Below are 18,845 nucleotides of genomic sequence, written 5' to 3' on the forward strand. Positions count from 1 at the left end.
TCCACGTTGCCGACCAAACAATGGGAGGACTCTTAGAAGCGTACGAGCACTTTTAGACGATCTCAGATGGATCGTACACATGCTGATGAGGTGTCTCAGAAACCTCCAAAGTCTGCCACCAATAAAAAAATTATGATCTGTCTCACCTTCCCTATAATACCTGGTCAGCCACTGTCCCCCCCTTTCGGTACCACTATGCTTAGAGCACTTTCTGAAGAGTAGACAAAAAAGTTCACCTAAGACCTGAGCAAGTGCTTTTTTTTAAGCAACAGCACTTTGAAAGTGCTTTCAATGAGATGTCACCCTTCCTGTCACATGGTTGTTGCACTACATAGGTTTTGTTAGAAATATAATGTATAATGTTAACTGAACAATTACATTCAAGACAGAGCACCATTGAGGGAGCATAGCCAGGGACAGTGCTCATTTAATCCCTTCGTTGCGGCGGGAATTCCGCCGGAGCGCTAAGGGGTGGGGCGGCCGAGCGGCGCTCACATGCTCGTGACGGAGCCGCTCCGTCACGAGCTGCGGTTGAGCTGTGCTCGTGACGGAGCGGTTTCGTCATGGCCCGCCCCGCTCAATGGAACATCCAGCGCAGGCGCGAAATTCGCGCCGCGCAGGCGCGCCGAGCGGGCCATGACGGAACCGCTCCGTCATGAGCACAGCTCAACCGAGGCTCATGATGGAGCGGCTCCGTCATGAGCATAGAACGGGTTAAAAAAAGATAAACTCAGTTGCAGACAGGTGGAAGTGCAGGTCTTCAAATGATTAACACCCTAATATAATTTCACTTGCCCAGGTATGACAATCGTGTTCATTATCGATCCACAAGCTGTAGATATTGCCGGCAGATAGGGACCACTAGGCCCAGTCTGACAATTTCATTCACATCATGTTTCTGGGCAACCCAAGGTCTATTTACGGACTCTCATATATCATATTTATAAAGACACTAATGTAGGTTCCACACAAAGGGGCATATTTACAATTGGGTGGCGGAGCGCGACATTAGCCTCCTTGGATTAACACCATGCTCCGCCACTTCTGCAACACAGTGCTGCACCATATTTACAACAATTTGGTGCAGCCCTGCGTTTCCCCCTGCGCTTGTGCTGAATTTAACAGCCTAGCCCCAACACAGGCACCCGTGCACCATAGTGCAAGCGTGTCTGCGTTGCAGTGGAAGATTGTTTATGTGAAGAATGGTGTCTCTCCCTGCACATAAAAAATGCTTAAATGGTGTTTTGCAACTTCTATGTGTCCGCTTAATGCAGCACCCATAGAAGTTGCAAAACATAATTTTTAGGTCGAGCCTAAGACAGCGAATGCGCTGTCTGCAAGACCTGTTGTATTCTATTCCATGACTTGTGGCACACCCAGCGATTCTTATTTGCTGTTGTCTGTGTCAATCAGAAATGCTGATTTGTTGTTGCTGCATTTCAGTAGCAGTCCCTCCTTTGTGTGTTTAGCTCTGCTTATGGCGATTTAACTCGGAGAGCCTTTTGTTTGGCCATCACACTGTATAGCTTGTGATGGCCCTTCCTCCCTCTTCCGAGCTCATTTACTTCCAGTGTTTCCCTTGAACAGTGGGGTAGGCCTCGCTTTATCTTTAATCATGGCAGCTGCCCGCTTCATATTTCAGTCGCACGGGGTGAGTGCCCTGTCATACACTGCAGCTTTTTATCTTATTTTTTCACCACAGTGTCTGCTTTTAGATTATCAACACTGGTGCTGGTTTTATTAGTCAAAGGCCCCAAGCCCACAGTAAGTTACTCTGCGCTTCTGCTGTGCACACCCAGCAAAGCTTTTTCTTTTTTTCTTATTAAAAAGAGAGGATACATGTAAATGCAGTGTTCAGGGGTGCCTGTCATACTTGTAGAGTCCTGCGTGGGTCAGAGTGCCTGGGGCCTATGGCGCACAGTGAATAATCGAAAAACCAAACAAGGGCTTGGACTCACCTCAGTAAGGCAGAGTCTATATACTTAAATAAACAAAACAGAACGCCAATACTGAGTCCTACTATAGACAGAAGCTATTGCAAACGGCTAAAAACCAATCAATTCTTAGCCATGTATTGGATTTAATCCATCATCATTTATTTATTTTCAAAACTTCCAAAGAACACAAAATACAAATTGTTTTTATAAATATGTGTGACACCTAAAATCCTTGAGAAGACAGACGTACACAAAGAAATTGCCATAAAATACATAACATTCAAACGACCGCTTTCATACTCATCACCTGAGACGTAACCTGACTCAACTCATACTCACATTGACAATCAAGCCTTCAAACTCCCAAAAACAACAGACATTAAACACAAAAAACTAATGGAGCCTATCTCAAAACCTGGGTCAGTTTAGGTTATCTATTATACAAATTTTTCAGGGGTGGATATAGTTTCAAAATTCTTCCCCTATTCCCAATACTGAATGTACATTTCTGCTCAGAATATTAATGCATACATATTCATTTGACATTAGATACCACACCAAAGGTCGACGCGTTTCGAACTGGACCCTTTGTCCGATTCTCATCAGGACCACATAGAAAATCTGAAAGAGGAAGAACAAAATATTCCCTTACAATCAAAACCAATTCCGTGTAATAATGAACACATTAAAGCAACCACCAGCTTGGAATGCCCCCTACCTGAATTTTCAAGACCTAGCTTCGACCAGATAAATGGAAGCGTACACGTCTGTGGAGAAGGGTAGTCACAGATTAGTTTGTGTTCGTTAATGCCTGCTGTCAAGCTTAATCTGGTCATCGGAATAAAAGTTACCTGCAGGTTGCGGGAACCGATTCCCTATAGTTGCAATGGGCTGTACGGTGGAAAAGTGTGTCACTCAGCCAAAATCTTTAAAATTAGTAGTTTTTCTGTGGCTGTGAAGAAATGATACGATGTACTGAGTCCAATGCTCACATGTCGCAGCTTATGTAGCGTTAAACTGTAACAGTGTGAGGATGGCATAAAGTTACCTTCAGATAACGCCGCCAGGCTAAGTTTTTCGTGATCAATAGGAACGGCACTGGCGGCATCTCATTTCCGCCATAGGTGGTGACGACCGAGCTTGGTCGAGTGTCCTAATAGGAAGGCGGGTGAAGAGCAATTAGTGAAAATCCCTGGTATGCGGCATGTTGCGGCAGTCGGGTTGTTATGGTCACGGATTCCAGACGTACCTTAGGTGGAGAAGCAATTTCATGTAGTTCCTACCGAAGCGGAGTTGGGGGGTGCAGCACGCATCACCCGGAAGTACAAGTTCCTTCTGGGAAGGTTGAAAAAGCAATGCGATTCGATTCGTGGGCGGTCCACAAAGGTCACATGACCCCAGTGGATGCATGGTAGTTGTAGTTTTGGGCTAAGTTTTTCTTATCGTGTTCTTGATGCCTTTTCGTTTCCCATAAGGAGCAGGGGTTGACAAAATGCTTACGTTCCTGAGATAGGAAAGACTGAAGAAATAGCCACTAGTTCCTGCGGGCACAGCGGAACAGACTTAGAAGACCCAAAGGATCTCAGAAAATTCATTAAGTCCATTTGTGACCGTGTTAAATCTCATAATGAGTTGTATTTCGCGTTGACTGAGTCTGGCTTCCATGTCGCCCCCTCTGGTGTCAGTTTCCAATTTGGAGAGCACAGTCCATTTTATGTCATTCTCTGTGTGTCCCTTAGATTGCCAATGACTTACCAATGGTGCATTGGCTACTCGTCTCCGAACTCTTGATTTATGCTGAGTAATCCTCTGTCGGATTTCCTGAGAGGTTTTGCCTACGTATAGTTTAAGGCATGGACATAAAATGCCATAAATGACATTTTTTGTTTTACAATTTGAAAAAGCAGAGTGTTTCCAAAAAATGTCAGTATACGAAAATACGTCTCCTTCCATTGTATTATCACAGCACACACAAGTGCCACATTTGTGATGTCCATGAATGGGCTGTAGACGCAGCATGCTCCGTAGTGTAGATGTTTCTTTTTTGGGTAATGCTGCCCGCACCACGAAATTGGCAATGCTCTTTTCTTTTTTGAAGGCAAAAAAGAGGTGGCTGTTGTAGACTTCCTGCGAGATTCTTAACCAAGTGCCAGTTTTGGTTGATTATTTTTTTGAGTTAATTAGCATTTGGGCAAAAAGTGGTTACACAGACAATTCTCTGTAACGGTGGTTTGGGTCTTTTTTCCAGAAGAGCTTCTCGAGGTGTCCACCAAGCACGACGCAATGCATGCTTGAGCAATTTCTTTGGATAGCCTCGATCTTTTAGGCATTCAAGTAGATTTTGTGCATGTTCAAAATATTCATCTTTAAATGTACAATTTCGCCTAATCCTTAAGAATTGGCCAAAGGGTAGATTTTGACGTAGGTTTCGAGGGTGATTGCTTGTATAATGCAATGCTCTGTTGCGATCTGTGTCTTTTCTGAAGAGTGTGGTTGCCAATGACCTTTCTGATGTTCTTACCGGCCTGGTCGCCCCACGATCCCCGCTCCTGCTCCTGTGCCCTCCTGCTGCCTGTGACGTCCGATCTCCAGCGACGCCTGCTCTCGGCGCCCCAGCCGCCGCAGGGCCGCCAGAGAAGCCCGCACCCGGTTTTCCCGCCGCCGCTGCCTGCCTGCAGACCCGCCCCCCGCCAGCCGATTGGCTAAGACGCTCCCGCCCCCAGCTGACCCTCCCTCACGGCTCCCTTCTTAAGGGGACCCTCTACTCCCGCTCAGGAGCTACCACTGCGCCCTTACCGGCCTGGTGGCCCCCCGATCCCCGCTCCTGCTCCTGTGCCCTCCTGCTGCCTGTGACGCCCGATCTCCAGCGACGCCTGCTCCCGGCGCCGCAGGGCCGCCAGAGAAGCCCGCACCCGGTTTTCCCGCCACCGCTGCCTGCCTGCAGACCCGCCCCCCCGCCAGCCGATTGGCTAAGACGCTCCCGCCCCCAGCTGACCCTCCCTCACGGCTCCCTTCTTAAGGGGACCCTCTACTCCCGCTCAGGAGCTACCACTGCGCCCTTACCGGCCTGGTCGCCCCACGATCCCTGCTCCTGCTCCTGTGCCCTCCTGCTGCCTGTGACGCCCGATCTCCAGCGACGCCTGCTCCCGGCGCCCCAGCCGCCGCAGGGCCGCCAGAGAAGCCCGCACCTGGTTTTCCCGCCGCCGCTGCCTGCCTGCAGACCCGCCCCCTCGCCAGCCGATTGGCTAAGACGCTCCCGCTCCCAGCTGACCCTCCCTCACGGTTCCCTTCTTATGACGCCCCCTGAGCGACCGTGCAGTGGACGCGCGCAGCGGGAGCACCGATTGAGCGCCGAAGGTGCGCCAAAGGTAAGCCCGTCTGCGCCCGTCTGCGCCCGGACCGCGCCCAGTGCCAGGACCCCTGGCCCCCGCAGACACCAGCCCACCCGCCGGACCTACGACGCCGCCACCCTCAACGCACTCAACACCGGCCGAATCCCGGGATGCTACCGAGCCACCCCGAGACGAACCCACGGACCCTTCAGCTGCCACTCCTGCAAGTTCACCTGCATCCGGACCTGTCCCGCACCTACACCTGCCAAGCCGAACACCAGCAGCAACCACCTGAAGTACATCCTCCTCAACACCCGCTCCGTCCACAGACACGCCATCGAACTCTGGAACCTCCTCGACACCACAGCCCCTGACGTCGCCTTCCTCACGGAAACCTGGATGAACGACTCCTCAGCGCCCGACATCGCCATCGCCATCCCGGAGGGCTACAAGATCACCTGAAGGGACCGCATCAACAACACAGGAGGAGGCATCGCCATCATCTACAGGGACACCATCCGCATCACGACCAACACCGACCACACCCTGACAACCGCCGAACACCTGCACTTCCAGATCCACACGGACCCCAAAACCACCCTCAGAGGCACCCTGATCTACCGACCCCCTGGACCACGCACTCAATTCAGCGAGGACATCGCCGACTTCATCAGCCCGCATGCCCTCCCCTCCGCTGACTACATCCTCCTGGGAGACATCAACTTCCACCTGGAGAACAACAACGACCGCAACACCATCACCCTGCTCGACAACCTCGACAACCTCGGTCTCAAGCAGCTGGTGTCCACCCCCACCCACCTCGCCGGATACACACTCGACGCCGTCTTCTCATCCAGCAAAGACATCGCCTTCAGCCACGCCACCGGACTCCACTGGACGGACCACAGCTGCGTCCACTTCACCTTCAAAAGAACGACGATCCACCACCACCAGCAACAGGTTGCTCGAAGAAGCTGGAACAAGATCACAGCCGACCAGCTCGCCGCTTCCCTGAGCCAGCACCCTCCCGCCAGCTCAGCGAACCCCAGCCAGGCCGCTGACAAACTCACGAAGTGGATCAGCAACTGCGCGGACGAACTCGCCCCACTGAGAACCCCGCCCAGCAGACCCGGCAGCAAGAAGGCCCCATGGTTCACCGACGAACTCAAGAGCTCCAAGAAGAACTGCCGAGCCCTCGAGAAAGCCTGGAGAAGGGAACCAACACCGGACAACATGACCACCCTCAAGCTTGCCACCCGGAAGCACCACCAACTGATCCGCGCCACCAAGAAAACTGCATTCAAGGACCGGCTGGACAACAACGCACACAACTGCAAGGAACTCTTCAACATCGTGAAAGAGCTCTCCAACCCCAACGCCGGAAACAACGACATCACCCCATCGCAAGACCTCTGCAACTCCCTCGCCTCCTACTTCCACAACAAGATCGCGGACATACACAACAGCTTCAGCACTCAACCGACGCACGCCACGACCGAACCACCGCCCCCCACCACCACCCTCCGCGCCTGGACTCCGATCAGCACCGAAGACACCGTCCGCATGATGAACTCCATCCACTCCGGATCTCCAACCGACCCCTGCCCTCACCACGTCTTCAACAAAGCCGACGCTGTCATCGCACCCTACCTGCGGGACATCATCAACACATCCTTCGACACCGCCACCTTCCCGGAGAGCTGGAAACACGCCGAACTCAGCGCCCTACTCAAGAAACCTACAGCGGACCCCACCGAACTCAAGAATTACCGCCCCATCTCGCTCCTCCCGTTTCCAGCCAAAGTCATCGAGAAGACCGTCAACAAACAACTGGCCGCCTTCCTCAAGACGAATGGATCCCTCGACCCCTCACAGTCTGGCTTCCGAGCCAACCACAGCACCGAGACCGCCCTCATCGCTGCCACCGATGACATCCGAGCCCTGATGGACAACGGAGAAACAACGGCCCTCATCCTCCTAGACCTCTCCGCGGCATTCGACACTGTCTGCCACCGCACCCTAGTGCAGCGCCTCAGCAACGTCGGAATTCAGGAGAAGGCACTGGAATGGATCATCTCCTTCCTCGACGGAAGAACACAGAGAGTCCGTCTACCACCGTACAAGTCAGAGGCCACCGAAGTCATCTGCGGCGTCCCTCAAGGATCCTCGCTGAGCCCCACCCTCTTCAACGTCTACATGAGCCCCCTCGCGGCCATCACACGCCAACACAACCTCAACATCATCTCCTACGCTGACGACACCCAGCTGATCCTCTCCCTGACCAACGACCCCGCCGCCGCCAGAGCCAACCTTCACGAAGGGATGAAAGACGTAGCCGAGTGGATGACGACCAGCCGCCTGAAACTGAACTCAGACAAGACGGAAGTCCTCATCCTGGGCTCCTCGCCCTCCGCCTGGGACGACTCCTGGTGGCCCCCCGCCCTGGGCACCGCACCCAAACCGACAGACCACGCACGCAACCTGGGCTTCATCCTGGACTCCTCCCTCTCCATGACCAGACAAGTCAACGCCGTCTCCGCGTCCTGTTTTAACATCCTGCGCATGCTACGGAAGATCTTCCGGTGGATCCCCACCGAGACCAGGAAGACGGTCACCCAGGCCCTCGTCACCAGCCGTCTGGACTACGGCAACGCCCTCTACGCCGGAACCACCGCCAAGCTCCAGAAGAGACTCCAGCGGATCCAGAACGCCTCAGCCAGACTCATCCTCGACATCCCCCGACGCAGCCACATCTCCGGACATCTGAGAGACCTGCACTGGCTCCCCGTCAACAAGAGAATCACCTTCCGTCTCCTCACCCACGCACACAAAGCCCTACACGACCAAGGCCCGAGCTACCTCAACAACCGCCTCAACTTCTACGCTCCCAAACGCCACCTCCGATCGACCAACCACGCCCTCGCCGCCGTCCCCCGCAACCGAAGAGCGACAACAGGAGGAAGGTCCTTCTCCTACCTGGCCGCCAAGACCTGGAACTCCCTCCCGACCGACCTGCGCCTGACCCAAGACCACCACTCCTTCAGGAAGAAGCTCAAGACCTGGCTGTTCGAGCAGTAGCAGCACCCCCGCCCCCCCCAAGCGCCTTGAGACCCTCCGGGTAAGTAGTGCGCTCTACAAATGTCTTTGATTGATTGATTTATTGATGAGTAGACTTTAACATCCAAGACGGTGATTTGATGTGTTGCAAGGTTAATTGTGAATTGGATGTATTTTGTACGTCTGTTGAGCCAGTTCAAAAACTCCTTGAGTTGATCCTCAGAGCCACTCCAAATAAAGAAGGCACAGTGAATAATGACACATGCACACAGTAATTAGGTTGGGTGCCACCTGACCTTGTACGGTCACACCCCCTTTTATTTATCCACGCTCCGCCCGCGTTAGCTCACGGGTGCAACATATCCGGCCTGTGCCAGGTTGATCAGCTAGCGCAGTGACTCATTATATCCCATCCCAACTCCGTCTATTTTTCCCCTCTTCTTTGCAAGCTGCCCGCTGACTCACCACCTGGCAAGCAAAGTCTCTCAGACGGGAACTCTGACCCGGATTATCTCTCATTCCATACCTGGTGTGACGACCCCTGGTGAGGGATGGATACTCCGGTGCCCTGGATGTTTCTGTGTGCTCCCCGGGGCCATTCGGTGTTGTCTCAGTCCCTTGGAGGGTTTCCCTTGACGCTGTGGGGAGTATTTGCTGCGGCGGGCTTGGATGGAATTCCTCAGGGTCTCTGTCACTCGTTTTGCCTGCTCCAGGGACATGATCTTCTTCCGCCGCAGGAAACGGCTCATACACCTTTTTGAACCATGAAATATTTCTGGTCACCTCTGCTCCATCCTTTTCCGCCGTTATCATAGTTCTCTTCACAGCCACTACTGTCCAGTAGCCTGGTTCGGACATGGTTCGGAATTTTCCGCCTGGTCTCTGTTCTTTCACTATTACTGTGTCTCCTTGTTGTAGGTCCTGGGACTTCGTCCTTCTTGTCTGGCTGGTAGCGAGGTTTTGTCTCCGCCTTCGCCTGAGGGCGTCTTCCTCGTTGAACGGCGGCGGTGCAGACAGGGATGGTGTCCCAGCGGGGTGCGTTGAACATCAGCACCCACGGGGTCTGACAGGTGGTGCTGTGTGGCATGCTCCAATACTCTCAGAGAAACAATTGCAGATGTTGTTCTGGTTCTGCATTTTCTGCTACAGCGATGTGCAGGGCCTCGTTTAAGAGTTCTCATAAATCTTTTTCTTTCTCCGTTGGCCTGAGGCTATTGTGGGGTGATGTGGCGATGTCGTATCCCATGATGCTGGATGAAGTCACGGAACTCGCCCTTTTGGAACGGGGGCCCGTTGTCGCTATTGATCTCTTCTGGGCACTCGAAGATTGCAAAGGTCTTCTTGAGCACCGGGGCAACCCGGGAGAATGCGGTGTGAAGCTGACACCTTCTACCACAGTGTATTTGGAGTATCTGTCGACCATGGCTATGGTCATTCGGCCATCGGGGAAACTCCCGAAATCGATGCTCACTTTGTCCCAAGGGGCGATTCCATGCTCTTCCATTTGAAGGGGCGCCGGTGAGCTGGTAGGCCGGGCATCTCTTTACGGCATACAGACGCAAAATGATATGGGATGCCACAGTTGGAGCATGTCCTTCCTGGGCTGGGTGTTCTTGGTACCAGCAGTAACCGCATTGACCCTTTGTGGTTTGCGGTGGATGGCCTCGCTGCCCACTCCCTCTGCCTCGGGTTCAGTCGGTGTATGCCCGTTCCATCTTGATGGTCACGCTCTTTTCTGTAGTTTGCGTCAGCGCCAAGTCCATCTGATCCGCTCTGGCTGCTGATAGGTCATGTGTTCTGGCCAGAACAAGTATATCATTGAGGGATATGTTTGGCTGTCTCAATATCAGTCCGCGTAGTATATTGCTGCGTACTCCCTGTATGAGCTGAGCACGGATCTCCTCTGCTGCGCCGTCCTAGTCGGTGTATGTGCTTGCAAGCTCTCTCAGTCTCGCGTGGAACGCGTCAATCGACTCCCCTTCCCTTTGCCAGGCTTGTCGCAATTTGAATCTCTCAAAGTCGGGGTTTAGTTGTGGTTTAAAGTGCATATTGAGCGCCATCTCAACCTCGTCGTAGTTGTTTGGTGCTCCTGTGTTAGGGAGGTGTTTGAATACCAGGTATACTTCTTCCCCCGCATAGTGAATTAGTAGTGAGCGCTTCACCACCCCGTCAGTTTCCCTGGTTGCCACAAAGTAGTTTTCCAAACGTCCCAGCCACGTTTTCCCCCGTGGGGACGCAGTGGTGGAGTCAATAGCCTCACTAAAAGGGGGTAAGACGCCTGTGGGTGCCTGTTGTGTTACCACTCGGACCTGTGTCTGGTTCTCCTCAGGGTTGTCTCATATTGCGCTGTGAGGTTGTTGTCCGGGGTCTGCAGGGGTGAGAATTGTGCTGGTCTTCTTGTGTGCCCTTTCTTAGAGCTCTTTCCTCACTACTCGAGCGTGTGCAGTGGGGATGTGCCACTACATTCTTGCTGGGCCTTGGATTGTTGCCTGTCAGCAGCTAAGTGATGCCTCGTGCTTGTGGCCTCCCGCTGCGGGTTCTCTCTGTTGTGTCCTCTGGCCTTGTCCGCGTGGGCATGGCCTCTTGCAGCTTCTGGGGAGAAGACACGTGTGGCAGTCTAGCGCACATATGCGCTGTGTGTGGGCATATGGATACATTTAGGCCGCACCCTTACCAGCTGTGCAGGATCTTGCACTGTCTAAACAACGTGTGCTTGTTGTCGATTTTGCCAGCTGCGGGGCTCGGGGAACGCGGGCTGTGCTCCCGCCCATCCTCTCCGGTGTCGTCGGGTTGAGCGGCGACTGTGCGCTATGGCGGGTACACGGTGAGCGCGTGTGACCGTAGGTCCAGCTCCGCGATCGTCTCGAGTGTTGAGTCCTTGGTCAGAGTGCCTGGGGCCTATGGTACACAGTGAATAATGACACACACACACAGTAAGACTGAGGTACGAGAAAATATTCGTCGAGGACAGACCATGGGCAACAGTTTATAAAATATAAGACTTTGGGATCTATCAGAATCCTACTAAACTCGTTGCTATTATGATGAGACTCGGTTAACAAGCCTGAATGGATTTCACCTACTGACATTACGACAATTGCTTTGCTGAATACGATTTGAAGCTTGAACAGTCACTATTGACCTATGAGTGTGTCCCATTGTTTGCGCACAATTGGAGTATTATTTATCGTTAAGGGACACAGTGTCTATGGGGAAAAAAATTCCACTACTTCCAGGTCTTTAAGAGATTATACTAAGCCTTGCGAAAGCCCTGTGGGCGAAACGCGCGTCGGCTGTTACGTGGATTCTTGTGAACTTGTGGAAATTTAAAAACAGACCTCAAGACAGAAGATCTGACTGGACTATTTGATTGATTCTATTGAGATATTTATGGATTTATTGGATATAGGGCATTGAGAAACTGCTGACTTGTTTGAAGTAATACCTATGCGCCCTCCTGTGTGGAAATAATGATATTGGTGTGCTTGGGTATTTTGTATTTACACAGTAATTAGGTTGGGTGCCGACTGACCTCATGAGGTCACACCCCCTTTTATTTATCCACACTCGCCCGCCGGCGTAAGCACGTGGGTGCGACAAATCCGGCCTGTGCCGGGTTGATCAGCTAGTGCGCTTACTCATTACAATACTGAATTGTCAAGTTGAATCGGAGGAACTTGCTGATGGCTTGCAAAATACATGCTAACTTCAAGTTACATTTATTTTACCATACCAGTAAATCAGACAATGCGTAGCGTCACATGAATATATTTTAAGCTTACTCTTTTATGTCCAGGAAGGCCTATGATGCCTTTACCTAAACAGGGCCAAATTCAACATCTTACTTAGCAGCGTACACTTTTTCACATTTGCCGACAAGCTCAATGAATTTAGGTGTGTAATTTAGCGAGGAACCGATTTGTCCTGTCACTCATAACCGTGTTGAATTTTTATATATAGTTTTGGACTTCTTATGGTGACATTGCCTTCACTTGTGACTTAATATTTATTTTGACACTAGTGGCCTTATGAACCAAGCATTTACAATGCAATGGTTTCGCCTGTTAGAGCTATTGGCATTGTAAATGACAACATTTGTATTTATGTGTTGGTTTTGAAAACAGATAAATAAATGGCATTGTCATTTACATTGCCATTAGCTTAAGCTCTCGCAAATGTGAGACCTATTGTACCCTACGGACGAGCTCAGCAGACAGCAATTACTACCACACACACACACCCAGAGCCACACACCCAGAGCCAGCCACACCCAGAGCCAGCCACACACACACACACACACACCCAGAGCCACACACACCCACACAGAGCCACACACACCCACACAGAGCCACACACACACCCAGAGCCACACACACACCCAGAGCCACACACACACACCCACCCAGAGCCACACACACCCACCCAGAGCCACACACATACCCACCCAGAGCCACACACATACCCACCGAGCCACACACACCCACCCAGAGCCACACACACTCAGGAGAGCAAGCACAGCGAGGGGGCAGGAGAGCAAGCACAGCGAGGGGGCAGGAGAGCAAGCACAGCGAGGGGGCAGGGAAGCAAGCACAGCGAGGGGGCAGGGAAGCAAGCACAGTAAGGGGGCAGGGAAGCCAGCACAGCCAGGGGGCAGGGAAGCAAGCACAGCCAGGGGGCAGGGAAGCAAGCACAGCCAGGGGGCAGGGAAGCAAGCACAGCCATGTTTCCAGTGCTTGGCTATCCTGAACAAACCATTGGTATTCGGCCTGCCACTCAAACGAAAACAACTCCCAGAATACCTTAAATAGCTAAATGAAACCTCAGAAGTAGAAACATTATGTCCTGACTACACGAGAGAGGCTGCAAGTGTAACTGCGAAGGACAAATACCACTGTACTGGGTAGAAGACGGCGTACAACTATAGTGGAGGAATAACAACCTCGTACACTACTGCATACCACTGTGCTTTGGATCCAGGAACACCACAGGCCCAGGTTTGGACGCTACTTCAGAAATGCCACAACACAGAAAGAACAACATTACCTAATGTACTTGTGTGATGTAGTTAGTGCTCATGTCAGATGATACACCACCATCTCTTGAAACTGCAGTACCTTAGTCTGCAGTCTCCCAAATGCCAGGTTTGGGCTCAGTGTGAATTGCATGTGTATTTTACACCTATGCATCGCCACACATTTCCAGTGTTTTCTAATTACTCGGCAGCTGTATCGTTTTAGTTCGAATCTCTGTGCAAAGGAACATAGAAGTCAGGAGATGTTTTGGTTGTTTAGTTAAAATTAACAAAACGATCTATAAACGGTGAATGGTATAGTGGGAAGGATGAAAGCCTAAAACATAGTCACACAGTGACGCAATAACTCTTTGTTAATTCATAGACATTTCTGACCTATGTCTGCATAAATTATCCATGATGTAGATAAAAGTGCGTGGAATTTGCAGGCATAACCGGCCTGCATTTTTACTCCGGGAAAAACGTTGGTGTATAACTCATTGCCCCGACAACACCTGCGTGTGGTAGTAAGCAGTTTTAGGTGGCGCCTTATTTTCTCTGCAAAGCAAGTCATATCATGGGATACTAGGACGTTCATTTAAAGGCATGTGGTGGCAGCTGCATCACAACGGTACTTAATGTGAAAGCCCCATAAGGACGTGACAAACGAGACATGCATGCTCGCCTAAATGGGCGGACAGAAAGCAGATATGCACCTGCAAGAATTTCATATTCAGCACGCCACAAAAAGTAGGCTGTCAGAAAGGATCTACTTTTAATCAAAGATTGATTAGCATGCATCTTACTTTGCTAAATACAAGCACAAAATTCTTATGTCAAGAGAGCAGTTGCAGCCATAACCTGCCACCGACAGGCACAGGCCACTCTGGCACGACTGGTGCCACGACAGATGGCTCATGCAAACACTGTTAATGGCACACACAACTTTAAGGGGTGGCCGGGGGCTTTAATACAGGGGTCCAGGGTCACTGGGGCTTTGTGGCACTATGCGCACCCTAGGCCAGTAATATTAAATTCCTAGGACACCTTCTAAACACACACTGGTGCCCCCCAGACTAAAACACGCCCGTACCCCCGACAACCACCCTCCCCTTCATAAACTCACCCGACACCTAGCCACCTTGCCTTACCCACATGCCTCGCACAAAATGGGACACACATGTGTAACTACTTGCCACTCAGGACGGAGCCCCTCCAAGGCCCACCATCTCTTACCCTCCCTCCCTCAAGCAGCACATGGTACAACCCGGGGCTGGTCACTTACCATCGCGCTGGACGGCGACCCATGGCGGCTGCTGCTGGTCACCTGCGGAGTACGATTAGCAGAGAGCGTGAGGGGTCTGGAAGGTGCACACATGAGGCAGGGGAAGAAACCCCGACGAGGCCGGGCCTGTTCAGCTCAGCCGCTATCATTTCACTCACCTCGCCGAGCGGAAAGAGAGAGGTCCCGCGCAGGCGCACTGCATACAAGTCTGGGCCTGTCCCACTGGCATTCACTTCCGGCATGGCGGACATGTTTGAAACATTGCAGTTAGAAACAAGTGAAGAGACGTGGGCGTGAATCTTTCCACGGGCAACTTCTCCTATAATCAATGTAAAGCGTGACTCTGCACCTTAAAAACAGACTGCGGGAGTCTTTTACACCAGACACAGGATCGGCGTCCATGTTGGAACGGGAACGGGAACCTTCCGTTTAAAGCAGGTCTGCCTGCAAACACTTTCCATGGACTATTCATGTAAGGACGTGGCTGTCTCACTTAGAAAGACGGTCGGGAGTCACGAGGGGGGTGGGGGCGAACAGAGACATGGACAGCGGGAGGGGGGGACGGACAGCGGGATACAACCATGCGGGACCATGACGATCGAACCAATGATGAAAAACAGCCATGAAAGAAAAAAAAAAAGTCCACGCCCACAGTGGACACGTCTTCATGACGTTGCGGAGAGGGAAAGAATCGGCGGTACGCTCACCAATTGCCTCGGGAAATGACGGACAGCTCTCTCTTCCAATGGCTAGCCTCCATTTATGGAGCTAGCCAATGGAAGAGAGAGGCGGAACGAAGGCCACACTGTTCTAACATTAGATTTCGCCTGCGCCGAAAAGCTGCGCAGTGCGCAGCTTTCGACGAGGCGAAACCTAAAAAAGCACGAGTTTCAAACTTTTACCGACACACAGGAACTACGAAATACATTGAGAACCCAACAGACTGTTCTACAATTCGCTGAGAAAAGCAGCAATGGATATTTCAATTTATAGTGGTACGCCACATGCTTTGGATGTTTTTCTAATTGTAGAAGTAATAGCCCTTTTTGAACGATTACCCAAATAATCAAATATCTTACCAACTGCCAAGTTAAGTTATACATCCAGGCAGCTCGTGCCCCTCAGTAAGCAGTTTACAAAGAGCTTTGGATTCAATGTACAATTCCAGCATGCACAATGCGCTTCTTTGGACAGGATGTCTGTGTATTACTAAAACAAAAATGACAGCCTTCAGGATTTCAGTTGCAATGCAATAGGTCTTGTATTTGTGAGATATTGAGCTTATGGCATTGTAAAGGACAATGCTTTTTTATGTGTTTAAAAAACCTTAATAATCAAAGGCATTGTCATGTACAATACCAATAGGTCAAAGTTTCGAAAATACGAGACCTATTGCATTGCAAATGATTGTTTTAAAATTATTGCTTATGTGCAGGAGGGAATACCTTCTTGCACATAAACAATCAATGGCTTTTGCTGTTTCCATGTGTGCTGCGCAACGCAGCACACATGGAAACAGAAAAACGACGAGAAATTAAACATTTCGCCATTGAGTGTTTATGTGCAGGAAGATGTACCTTCCTGCACGTAAACAATCATTAAAACAAATTTCTTTTTGCAGCTTATATGTGTGCTGCATTAAGCAGCACACAAAAGTTATTAATAAACATTTTAAAGATTGTTTACGTGCAGGAAGGGACACCTTCCTGCACTTAAACAATCTTCCCCTGCAAGGCCGGTGTTGGCGTTGGGCGGCTAAATATAACACCAGCGCAGCGGGAAATGCAGGGCTGCACCATATTGTTGTAAATATGGTGCAGCCCAGCGCTTCAGAAGTGGCAGAATTCTATTATAAATATGCCCCCAGGTTTTCCCTGGTCTTAATTTTGGCGCTGCCCCATATTTACGCCACCCTTGTAAATATGGGGCAGTGTCAAAATCAATGGATGTTGCGGCGGAACACCCACCACAGCACCCATTACCCACCCTTTTCAAATATAGTGGGAAAGGGTGCCTTATTTACAAGGCAGCGTTAAGCCACGTTAAGTGGCTTAACACTGCCTTGTAAACAAGGCTAAGCCCCTATCACCACTACAATGTTGTAAAAAGTGACGTTGTGGTGGTGATACATGCTTGTAAATATGCCCCAAAGTGCTCCAATGGTGCAGAGATCTTCATTGCCATGTCGCCCTGACCGCTAAAGAATCAATTGTTTCTTTATCCTTAGCACAATACAAGAATATTTAGATAATATGTGTAATGAGTGTCTCAACTCGACCACACAGGTTGCCATTGATTTATGACAAAATCATACACTTTGGGCTCGCTTGGAAACCCCTTTTAACTTCAATGGCTCTAATTAGAAGCTTAGAGTACACTTTATGATGACAGTTTCAATTTAAAGGGGGGCTCTCACAGCCAGAGACAGACATCTCCAGCGAAAAATCCAAAATTCACTGAGGCAAAGAAATCCACTTGATGTAAGCGAGAAGGCTAGTGCTAAATCAGCTATAGATGACTAAAATCAAGTGATCCAGCTTCATTGCTATTGGGTGCCCACTCCTCCTTCCCTGGTGTCTGCTTTAAAATCCACCAAGAGTGCAAAAAGGGCAGAAGAAGCCCTGACTTGTCTAAAGGAAGTGTATTCTAAACACGGCTGGGTTATCCTAATCTCATGATTTTGTGTTCAATTTGTAATATAAATAAACAAGTAAAAAATTGTTTTGCCAATACCTAGACTTTTCTGTGCTTGATTCCAGTACACAAAACAGGTGATGGACCGAATGTGGATCAATGTCACACATTTTGTAGTTCGGACTGGACTGTTCCCATGGGGCACAGGGTCAGAGCTGATTTGCATATCGCCATTGTCTAACCCAGGGTGGTGTGGAGTGCAAAAAAACGATGGATTTGGGCCCAGTTCTTTGGACTGGGGTGAATGTGTGACATTGATCCACATTCTGTCCATCACCTGTTTTGTTTGCGATTCCAGTACATGCCTCTTCCTTCCACCACCCTACACATCCTGTCTCTTTAGCTCACTCCTGCAGGTTCTTTTTTGTCCCTTCTGTCTCATTTTGTCACGATAGCTTCTTCTCCGCTCTCTTTTCTGCCTCTCTCTCCTGCTACGAGTCAAAGTCTGATGATAAAAAATAAGTCCAGTCTCCATCAAGCATTGGAAAATCCAATCAGACCCCCAGGATATAGCGGCATGAATTAGCAAATTTAGCGGCACAAATATGGAACTTTAGCGGCACAAATAAGGAAATTTAGGGGCATTTTTGTGGCGCTTTATTTTACTCATAATCATTCATTTTCAGCCTTAAATCAATGGAAACTGTTTTAGCAGAGTATTCTGCTTTGAAATGGGCGGCCTGGAATTTGGAACAGAGGAAGCAGCCCACAGGTGAAGGCTGTTATCCCTAGGAAAGGCAATCCTCCATTTGCTTTAGTGTAGGTTCTGAGAAGCCCTGTAGGCGACATGGCCAGCTGCATAGCATTGCTATTCCTAGTTCTCAGTGGCTCGAGAACCAATGTGAACTTATAATACCTCTGGTATGGCAACTTCACCTCCTTCCTAGCCTATCTTCATAGGGCCGCACGTATTGGGAAAGCACAAACTCCTGCTCTCTTCTAACCGTTGAATGGCCCTCTTCCTATCCCTGGGACTGCATCACCAAGTTGAACTTATAGCATGCCTGGTATCTGGCTCTGGTCCCAGGAGTCAGTGATAATTATCCTACCATTTGCCCAACTCCACCAAGTGCCACCAATCTGCCCTTAAGGGTGTCATCTCCTTCTTCGCCCGAGGGTAAAGCATATGGAATTTCACCCACTAAAAACGATACAACATGCCCCTGCCAACTTTGTTGTGTAGGAATGACAACGAGATCAGTAAAATCATCAATCAGCGAGCATCGCAGCATGATCCGCGAAATCCTGGAGGGTCTGGATAGGGAGAATACTCTTGTTCCCACAACTAAGTTGAAGCATGACACAGACCACCTTGCTATTTCACTGGGGTACAGTTCAGAAATCTAAAAATGGTGGACAGTATGAGGATTTTTGGTGGCACTAAAGAGAGTAGGTGCTCTCTGCTGGAGCCTTCTCTTTGCACAGCATTTCGAGGTTATTCATCCTTTCTGCCCTACAGGGGAATCACAAAAGGCGCTGCTTTGGACTTGTGGCCAAATTCTAATTCTCTTGACTCTGTCTGGAATCCA

The 18,845-nt window shown here is 50.2% G+C and overlaps 1 protein-coding gene across 1 annotated transcript in view; it reads right to left on the minus strand.

Moving 5' to 3' along the window:
- Positions 1-18,845, minus strand: part of LOC147707910 (fatty acid-binding protein, brain-like) — a 148,821-nt gene that overhangs the window by 32,086 nt on the left and 97,890 nt on the right. The gene's annotated exons all lie outside the window — the stretch shown is intronic.

The sequence above is a fragment of the Lissotriton vulgaris genome, chromosome 6 (assembly GCF_964263255.1).
Source record: "Lissotriton vulgaris chromosome 6, aLisVul1.2, whole genome shotgun sequence".
Taxonomy (NCBI): domain Eukaryota; kingdom Metazoa; phylum Chordata; class Amphibia; order Caudata; family Salamandridae; genus Lissotriton; species Lissotriton vulgaris.